This window comes from Stegastes partitus, unplaced genomic scaffold, assembly GCF_000690725.1.
Source record: "Stegastes partitus isolate 25-593 unplaced genomic scaffold, Stegastes_partitus-1.0.2 Scaffold1122, whole genome shotgun sequence".
NCBI lineage: Eukaryota > Metazoa > Chordata > Actinopteri > Pomacentridae > Stegastes > Stegastes partitus.
In genome coordinates, this window is record NW_007578853.1 from 202114 (window position 1) to 212424 (window position 10311).

General features: G+C 43.2%; 1 long non-coding RNA gene across 1 annotated transcript in view; it reads right to left on the reverse strand.

The window, feature by feature from the left end:
- LOC103368093 (uncharacterized) overlaps window positions 1–9909 on the reverse strand; it is a 12818-nt gene extending 2909 nt beyond the window's left edge. Inside the window, exons 1-2 of the long non-coding RNA XR_520754.1 lie at window positions 9899–9909; window positions 854–856 (exon numbers count right to left, since the gene is read on the reverse strand). This is a non-coding gene — a long non-coding RNA (uncharacterized LOC103368093). The remainder of the gene's footprint in view (window positions 1–853; window positions 857–9898) is intronic.
- Between the last annotated feature and the right edge of the window lie 402 nt (window positions 9910–10311).

The window sequence follows — 10311 nt, forward strand, 5'->3', positions numbered from 1 at the left end:
ATGTAAAGCTGGTACTAGCTGGACAAAGCACATGACCGCACTACAAAAATGTTCTGGCGTGAGGGACAAAGACCCCAAGGAACTGGCTAATCAATCCATTCAGCATCCATAGAAGGTGCTGGTAAAAGCCAAACGAAGGTCCCATCCGCAAACCACAGAACCTAAAGCATCCTCTACTAACACCACAAACAGGACACCCCCAGAGGTCCCATGTCTACACCTCCACAACTCAGAGCTAGACAGTAACAGGCAGGTGGTTTTAATGTTTCTTGCTGCTGTATCTTCCTAACAAATGAAACGCTTCAAAGATCATTGATAAGCTTTCGATGTCTACAAGTTCGCGCAGCCACTCGATGGATCATTTGCTTCTTTTTCACATCTCTTGATACCTTTATGCTGCACGCCAGCATGTCCATGGGGAATAAATAGAGCTGAACCTTTAGACATGACTTGTTGCTTTTTTAACATAACTCAAGGATAAAACCTTTCTATACCTGAGCCACAGCAGCGAGAGACAGCAGTAGCTGAGACCTGCTGTGAAAATCTGGGTGGCGGGTGTCTGAATAATGCATGTACTCTCCTCTGTCAGCAACCAACAAGATGCCTTTGAGCAAAACACTTAAGGATAATACCTGTCTGTTACAGGTTTAAGGGGTTTGTTTTCCTCAGCTCAGAAAAAAAAATAAAAAATACATTTGTGGCTCATCAGTCTTTACAAAGAAAACAACTTCCAATGGCGTGACAGCCGCCTCAGCTCGCTCTTTGCGGTGTTCGGTTTTCATGTCAATGTGCATATATCGTCAGTCACCTGAGAAGAGCAGGAAGTTTGTGTAAAAATATAATCCTCAGAAACACGCTTTTAAAAAACTTTGTCACATCTTGTTTTCAGATTAAAAATGTTGCTCAACAGGACAGCTCAGTCTGACAACACAGCAGCAGACTGGGGTTACTGTTTGGCGTTGCCCTGATCTAAGTAGTTCTGAGTACATTGCAGGGGAAAAGTAGCGACGCTGAAAAGGCTTCTTGCACGCTCATCAAATCTCTGAGTATATCAAGGTTAACAGACAAATGAAAAACAGCCTCGTTCAGACAGGTAGAGATGAAAAAGTCAGGCATCAATAAACTACAAAGGCGAGAGATTCACCGACACTACAGTCTTAGTGCAGAAAAAAAAACTGAAGGTGACCTGAGCTGCACCAGAAAAACAGAGGGGTGCTTAACGCTAATCCATGGATATTGCTGAGCAGCTGAACATAATATTTTAGAGCAGTAAACTTGACTGTAGCCTTGTTATTTCCCTCCTAGATCGACTGACACTAACGTGAACTTCTCCTCAGGGGTAGAATCCGGGCAAAGCGGCTCTACATTCAAAAACCTTGACTTTCCGAGACCTTAAAACCAGTTAATTAAAAACATTTTGTTACATCTCTCCATGTCCTGGTGGCCAGCAATTGGGGGCCAATTTACTCACAGCATGAGATGAAAAGGTCAGCAGTCAATGACCCGAACAGACACTGTTTACTAAACTCCTTGTTCTGCCTGCAAGACTTTACCGATGACAAAAAAACAAGTTGTTTACTTCATTGTGTGTACTATCAGCTTCATAACTATCGATTTTAGACCAAATTGTGATGCTTACCTAACGACAAATTATCATTTCGATAATCATTATGATGGTCAATCCAGCCAAAGACTCACATATCACATTTGTTTTCTAAAATTGGATCCACCAACCATTTATTTTAGCCCATATTCAAAGGTTCTGTATGCAATGCTCAGAACCACTGATGATGGTTTTGAAGTGTGCGCTGACCACACCTGCCCTCTCCCTTTACAGTCCAACCCCAACCCTACAGCGAAGTTGTAAAGGAAAGAAAAAAAATAGTCCAACAGTAGCTTTGTTTAAAAAAAACACTGAATGGCTGCAACAAGTTGGTTTAACTAATTTATTATTGTCTGCTCTTGTCAAAGTGTGGAAACAGACGTATAAGAAGAGGAGATGGAAAAAAATACTGAAGTAAAGACATTCACACAGAGCAGAAATGAAATCCATCCATCCATTATCTACACCACTTTATCCTCTGTAGAGTCGCGGGGGGGCTGGAGTTTATCGCTTTAAGTGAGGACAGGTCACCAGTCTATCACAGGGCCACATAGAGAGAGACAACCAAGCACACTCACATTCACACCTACAGGCAATTTAGAATCACCAATTACCCTCAACATGTTTTTGGACTGTGGGAAGAAGCTGGAGATTGGATTAGGAGCAGGTGGTGACCCTGGATTGGCTGTCTCACCTGTTGCCTCGCTTGATTCCAGCCACACAATTGGTCAGAGGACGGGCCCATCCACTATTTGAACAGCCCGCCAGCTGCACTCGGTCTCCTCACCTCCAGCCTCACCACCTCGGAGAATGTCAGCATGCCATCAAGACTGTACTGCAGGAGGATGCAGCAGCAGCAGTAACTTGTTTGTAGCTGTAGCTGTGTGCAACAGATTCAGAGTCTTGTAGTGACTCTTTGTAAATATTGTAAATAGAGAGCAGAAGTAGGAGAGAGAGGCTTTTTTCTTTTAAACCCTTTTTCTCCTGTTTTTGGTTTATTAGGTAGGTAGGAAAGTTATTTTATTTGCTTTTTCTTTTCCGACAGGGAAATCAGGGTTAATGTAGAGGGTGTTTTGTTTGTTATTTTGGCCTATGTCCACCTCTTTACTGCAAAAATAAAAGAAACTGCTCATTTTGATACCTGGCTTGTCTGATTGCTGCCCTTCTTTGAGGCGGAAAGACTGGCGTGGAGCAAAATTCATGTCATGCCAAAGGTTCCCCTAGACCGGGGCATAACAGAGGGTTAGATGGAGGACTTTCACTTTTGAGGTCAGAGTTTGAATCCTTGGTGGAGTCTCACATTTATTTTGAGCTCGACAAACTGGAAGCATGAGATTTGCTTGGCGGGAGGGGCTCATAACAGAACGAGGAGAGGATTCTGGTGTTTCCCAGATTTTTGCCAACTGCGGCTTTAAGATGTATTAGATGTGAGGAGTCATCAACATTCTGATTGACTGTCCCACTTTGTGTGAGCTTCAGCTTGCTTTATTTGAGTGAATGTTGGGTAAACTGGACCGCTGAGTCATCTGTGCAGTCTGTGTTTATATCACACAAACACCAGACTGTAGAGAGATGTTCGCTGTAGACTTCACGGCACTTAATGTGTGCAGAAATGTGTGTATTTGCGTGGCGCAGTGACTTAAAACTCTTGGTATTTTCTGTAATTTCTCACTTTCCTTTGTGTTTCATTAAGCAGCCACAAAGCATCCGAATAAGCAGAAAATTTCCAATTAAGATGCAACATTTGCTAGTTTGCGTGTTCACCTTATTTTGTGCCACCTACAGCAAAATCACATTTGTATGTGTCCACTTGAATCAGTACACTGGCTTTTTTTCTGCTACTACACCGCCTCTAAGGTCTGCTTCATGTTCATTTACAAGCTCTCATCATCGCTGTGCTAAATGTGAGCAGACAAACCAAGAATAACGACAGACGAGGGGCCGAAGCCAGGCCATTTAAAAAAAAAAAACCTAAATGCCATTAGGTTAGTTTGCACTATATACTAATCCAGTTCTAATCTGTGTTTCTAATTACGCAAATAGAGTAGTGTGGGAGAGATAATGAGATAGAAAGGATGTAGAAGCTCGCTACTGTATGTAGCACTTCTTTTGGGAAGAAGATGAAAGAGGAGGAAAAGAAAGGAGGCCGATGGAAAAAAAAAAAGATGAGAAAATTATAGGTGAGCAGAGGATGGGATGTATGGTAACAGCTGGATGAGGAAGGAAAATTATAGAGGGAGAAAAAAAAAAGACAAGATGGTATACAGAGGAAGAGCATTATGTAGAGATCAGTTAGAGAAAAGTGGAAATGACGGGTAGAAAGAGATGAAGGGGGGAAAAAAATAGTGCAGCGAGATGTTTAATGTGAAGAAAGAAGAAGAAAAACGGAGGAAAGGTAGCAGGTCAAAGAAAGCGAGATGGAGAAAGAGGAAGGCGACGTATGTAAGCGAGAAAGATTTTCAGTTACCAGCAGTAAGCCATCCATCATTCCTGCTGTGCTTTTTCTCAGGGGACCAAATCTTATTATAGAGCTGAGCGTAATATGTGCATCATGTGTAATAGAGACTTCATTATATGCTCCCTCTACCATGTGTGTCAGTGTGTTCCTATCTGAGCTGACGATACCGTCTCCTCGCACATGACACCGATGACAAATTCCTTTAGGTTTGTTGTGCTTGGTGATGAGCGGAGGAATGTGTAATTCTCTGGCTCGCTGGAGCGCCGTGGCAGATCAACAGACCAAGATGCATTCGAGATGCTGTGTGATGTTGTAGGTTTACATCTGACACCCAGTTCCTTTGCTTTTCTTCTCTCTTATATAAAATGTGAGTTGTTTGATTCAAAAAAAAAAAAAAAAAAAAAGCAGGAACAGTTTAATCTGCGATGAAGTAATCGCTCAAAACTTCTCAACCTCAGAACGAGTGTGACGCCCTCGCTAATTTTTTTTTGGAGATAAAACCCAGAGCTGGGAAGGATGAGAAGGATGAGTCTTGCATGGTTGATGTAATAAGATGCTATTTTGCTGAGTATCCAAAATGAGGAGTTTAAAAGCTGCTATGCAAATGGATTCATCCACACAGACATTAGCATCATCAAAAGGTTAATTCTGCTCTGGAACTAGAACATCGCCACGCAGGAGGTAATATACACAACACAATTAGCAAAATGTGACTATAATTACATTTTAAGCGGATAAGGAAGAAAAGGGACACACGCGGAATTTGCACAAATCTCTCTAATCTCTTTCACATGAGGTGGAAAAAGATTCAAAAGTAATTACGGTCCAGATCACGAGAAAGGGAATTCCTTAAGGTGAGCTTAAAATCCAGGAGTCATACCAAATTACAGCTCAGATAAAATAATGGAGTGAGGATATTAAATTTAAATGCACGCGCAGAATTGCATTGAAAAAACACCCCTGTGGCTCTCAGTCATAGGCTAAATCTATAATGCTATATAATGAGCTGTAGCGTACATTTAAATGGATTTTCTCAACTGTAAATGTGCCCTCCAAGGTGGGTACCGATTCACATATGGCTTGTTAATTCTGGACACCCATCCGTAGCTTTAATTAAATGGTACACTTATTACAATATAAACAAAACACTGCTTAGTCTCGCTGTTTATAAATCTGGGTGATTAGAGCAAAAGGCGCTGTGGCTGATAAAGGATTACTGCGGCCCGGTTTTCATGTCAGAGAAGTTTCCGTGAAAGTGTCGGTGTACATACAGTGTGAGGAACTTCCCAGGGTTTCTTTGAATAAAGTTAACTCGTGAAAACTGGTTAAATCTCCCTCACATCATGCCAGTCGAATACATTATGAGCGGGAAAAAAAAATAGAACTCATTGGATTAAAAATTTACTTTATTTGAAAGGGAGGAGAATATTCACTATGATCATAGCTGCCACACTCAAACTTCACATGTGAGTTCTCCCAGAGGGGCTACTTCCCTCCACATCACGAGTCTATTTAATTAGGACCGTGGAGGTTTCTCATCAACGTGAGAATCAAAGGTTTTATCCAAGACCTGGGGGCTAGATGTGTAGGATATGAAATATGCACGAGCGCGGAGTCGTGAGTACACAGGAGTGTCCTGGTAGCCAAATAGCTGAAGCGTATGCTGCAAAACTGCAAAGTCACTGGTTTGGTTACAGCAAATGACCTTGGCTGCACATCGTACATCTTTAGTGTTTGTATGCAAACCTACAATCTAGAACAGCGGTCCCCAACCACCGGGCCGCACAGAAAGAATAAAAACGTTTTATTGGTTTATTTTTATTTCCAGCAGAGTCTGCAGGGCGTTTTATTTTGAAAATTGAAGAGCTCGTCTTCCTGTCGCATCCGTCTGTGCTTGTTTCCTGGACTTGACTGTCGGTTTTCATGCTCGGCTGTTAAACGAAGCCGTCAACGTCTCCGGAGAGCTTCTTTGAAAAGTGGGAGGGGCTCGATGCTGAGACAGAAGAAAAAGTAAACGCATATTTAGCAATAAAAAGTAATTCCATCCATCCATCCATCATCTATACACCGCTTAATCCTCACTAGGGTCGTGGGGGGCTGGAGTCTATCCCAGCTGACTCAGGGTGAAGGCAGGTTCACCTGGACAGGTAACCAGTCTATCACAGGGCTACACTTAGAGACAGACAACCAAGCACACTCACATTCACACCTACGGACAATTTAGAATCACCAATTAACCTCAACATGTTTTGGACTGTGTGGGAGGAAGCCGGAGAACCCGGAGAGAACCCACGCTGCACGGGGAGAACATGGAGACTCCATGCAGAAAGATTCCGGTGCCCCCACCGGGACGCAAACTGGCGACCTTCTTGCTGCGAGGCAACGAGGCTACCAACTGCAGCCCTAAAAAGTAATTAAAACATTTTATTTTTTTGTCATGACCGGTCTGCAGAAAATTTTCTTGCTTAAAACCGCTCCGTGGTGCAAAAAAGATTAAAGACCGCTGATCTAGGACATTGTGAAACCCCTCCCTGCTGTTGTACAGGTCCCACCTGTGCCACCAGTACAGCCCTGCTGAGGCCTGGACTCCACAGACCTCTGAAGGTACCTGTCAGGCACTGAGGCGTCAGCAGCAGATCCTTTTAAGTCCTAGAAGTTGCAAGGTGAAGCCTCCATGGATTTAAATTGTATTTCCATCACCTCTCACAGATTGGATTGAGATCTGGGAAATTTGGAGGCCATGTCAACACCTTGAACTCCCCCAAACCGTTCCTGGACAATTTCTGCAGTGAGTCCTGGAGCATTATCTCATCATAAGAGGTCACGGCCATCAGGGAATACTGTAGCCAAGGATGGAGCATCACACTGTTCAGAACATCACACTGCCCCTGCTGGCTGGATTTCTTGCCGTAATGCCCCCTGCTGCCGTCTCTTCCCCCCCCAGGCGAACGACGAACAAGCATCATCTGCATGGTGTAAAAGAAGAAGTGACTCATCCAACCAGGAGGCCTTCTTTCATTGTTTCATGCTCCAGTTCTGATGCTCAAGTGTCGATTGAAGGCGCTGTCAGCAGTGGACGGGGGGTGAACGGGGCACTCTAGTTGGCAGTTTCACAGCGGGCAGCGATGAACTGTGTTCCGACACCTTTCTATCGTAGTCAGCGTTGAGGCTTTTTACCAATTTGTGCTACAGTAGCTTTTTCTACGGGATCAGACCGCAAAGGCCAGCCTCCCATCTCCGCATGCATTAATGAGCCTTGAGCACCTACGACCCTTTGTCTAGTTCATCTTTTGTCCTTCCTTGGACCTCTTTTGATACGTATTAACCACTGCAGACCAGGAACGCCCGACAAGACCTGCCTTTTAGCTCATGCTCTGACCCAGTCATCCACAGTCTCTCAGATCCTCACGCAGCACTTTTTCTTTCCCCCTGTCCCTCAGCTTCAAGAACTGACTGTTCAGTGGCTGCCTGGTAGATCCCACTTCCTGACAGCCCCCCAATCACATCCTGTCATTAGTGTAAGATAGTGAAGTGACAATGGCCTCAGAATCGGGGTATTTAGAGCTTTAGTCCAGCTCACGGTGCAAACCTGTAAAGATATATTGTTTTTGCCAGCATTACATTTATTATATCCTGTAAAACTGCCTGTTAATGACAGCTTAATAAATCCTCACATTTATGCTTCGACCTATTTTATTAGCAGTAATAGGATGTATGAATGCTTAAAGTTTTATGCACAGAATTAGCATCATTTATATAGTAAAACTAGTAAGATTTTTTTTCCTCCTGTGCTACCGTGTATAATTTCAAAAGCCTTGAATCTGCATAAAAAAACAACAAAATAACGTAAGCATTATGTAAATTGGAAAGCTACTGAACCACTGGGTTAATTAGTGTTCACGTGTAAATAAACGCAAGTGTGCACATGGAGCCGTGCGCACGCGTGGCACAGTTTGCGCCTGTTCTTCTTCAGGTGACTGGTTTCATTTCGCACCCCATGGGAACGAACTTGACTGATTAGCTATAGAGAATTAATCAAAGTAACAAGCTGCTGGAAATCCTGGGGAGCAGCCAGACACATCCTTCATCTGGAGGACTCACTTCAATGAGGTCCACGGAGACGCCAGGCTGCCAGAGTCCCAGAAAGATCAGCAGCAGTTTAACATACAGTATGTGTGGATGTACATTTTAGCTGCTCAGTTCATGTTCTGAGCAGAATTAGCAGGTCAACTTATGATTAAACACAAGAGTGAAAATGGCACTCATGCAAAACTGTACTATTTCTGTGCATATTGTAAAATTACTTGTAAATAAAAACAATGGTTTAGGACAGATTGCTGAGTGGAAACCAGGGAAAAGAACATTTCAAAATTTTTAAAAGACCTATTGCATGTGTTATGTATGTATTTGTGCCTCCTCAAGAGACAACACAGTGTTTGAATTGCACGAGCTGGAGGAGCTGAGCTTCCTAAACAAGACTTGAGCTCCCCTAGAGGCAGGAATTTCAGTTCTGGGTGTGGAAGAAGTTCATCTGTTGATTGTCTGTACATCGCTGTATCCTTTAGGGTCGTGGGAGGGTCTGGAAGGCAGGAGGGGCTACACTTAGAGACAGACAACCAAGCACACTCACATTCACACCTACGGACAATTTAGAATCACCAATTAACCTCAACATGTTTTTGGACTGTGTGGGAGGAAGCCGGAGAACCCACTCAACATGCAAACTCCACAAGGAAGGACGGAAGATGTGAGGGACTAACCACCCAGTGTGGGGGTCTTGAAAAAAATGTAAATTAAATTAAATCTGGTTTACCGATTTAAACCTGGTCATTTTGATTAAACGTGCAGAGCTCTGCCCTGGTCTGACTTTGCATTCTGTCAGTAATGGCTGAGACGTGACTGATTAATTCATGTTATTATTATTTTTTAAATTCAGATCTCATGGGCTGCTTTCATGTGTTGCTTTTGCATCCATGCATCATAATTATGATGCATGGATCACGCCTTGCATTCAGTAGCCTCGCTCCTTTCTCATTAATTATCAAATGCCTGAATCTGGGGTTATATAGGGTTGAAAAGCATATATATATATATAAACAAATAAAAATTTTATACACAAATACCTTTTGAAAAAATTCACTGTTTAAACCCAATCTAGCCGCTTCCTGGCAGTCCATAACTCAACTTGGCGGTTTCAATTCTCACCTAACTGAATAGCAATCTGGGTGCTAAATGTGCCACAAAACGGATGCTTCACAGGATTTATGCGCTTTTCTTTTTTTTTCACCACCGTGTGTTAAGTAGCTGACAAATCTGCGCCACGCATGTAGCAAATACTGATAAATGTGCAGCTGGAAACGTCGCGCTCAGCATGTAATCCGCCTGAGAGGAAGCTAACGAGCAGATCAATGCAGAAATGTTCAATAACACTTCTTGATCACCTGCTCTTCCATCCGTCTTACTTTTAACCCCTCCTCCATTACGTCTCCTTCATCGTAGCCTCGGCTTGTTTCCACTTGGACGACAAAACTTTAACCGGCAAGAGTAAATTATTGCTGCTGCAACATTTTTCCGGCTGCCACTTGACGCCTGCTGAGGAGTTCTATGCTCCTCCACCACTCGCTCATTAGAAACCCATCGATCCCAGTCCACGCTGGTACGGTCGAATGACCACACCACGGGGGAACTGAGAGGCACCGCAGGCACACATGGACACGGCTACATATGTGTACAAATCACAGACACAATCTGACGTTGTGTAACAAAGCTATTGATTATGCACAGGCCGAGAGACCATTTTTAACCCTTAAAAGCCGCCGTTCATCCATTCAGGTCACAGCGCCTCTGTCTTTTTCAGAGTGTATTATTAACAACAACAAACAGAAAAATTGTTCAGTTACAGATCAGGAAAGTGTTTTTCTCACCGCAGACATTCCATGTTTACATTATCATATTGTGTGATTGTGCACACAAGTCAGAGCAACGCCGACCAAAACAAAGCAGTCAGCGCTGACTGCTTGGAGAGATGTGGCACCTTCAGCACTTTTTGTTGTTTGCTTTTAGTTGAGGAGGCTCTGATTGTGAACAAACGAAAGATTTTTCGCAACCGTCAGCTTTTGGAAGCTGTGTTTGACATTTGGATTTTATTATCCCATTTATCAGAGCAAAGGTCAAAGCAGGAAAGACGTCTACGAGATTCCCTCAACAGTCCTCGCTTTGCTTTGGACCACGAGTTGTAAGAACATCGACT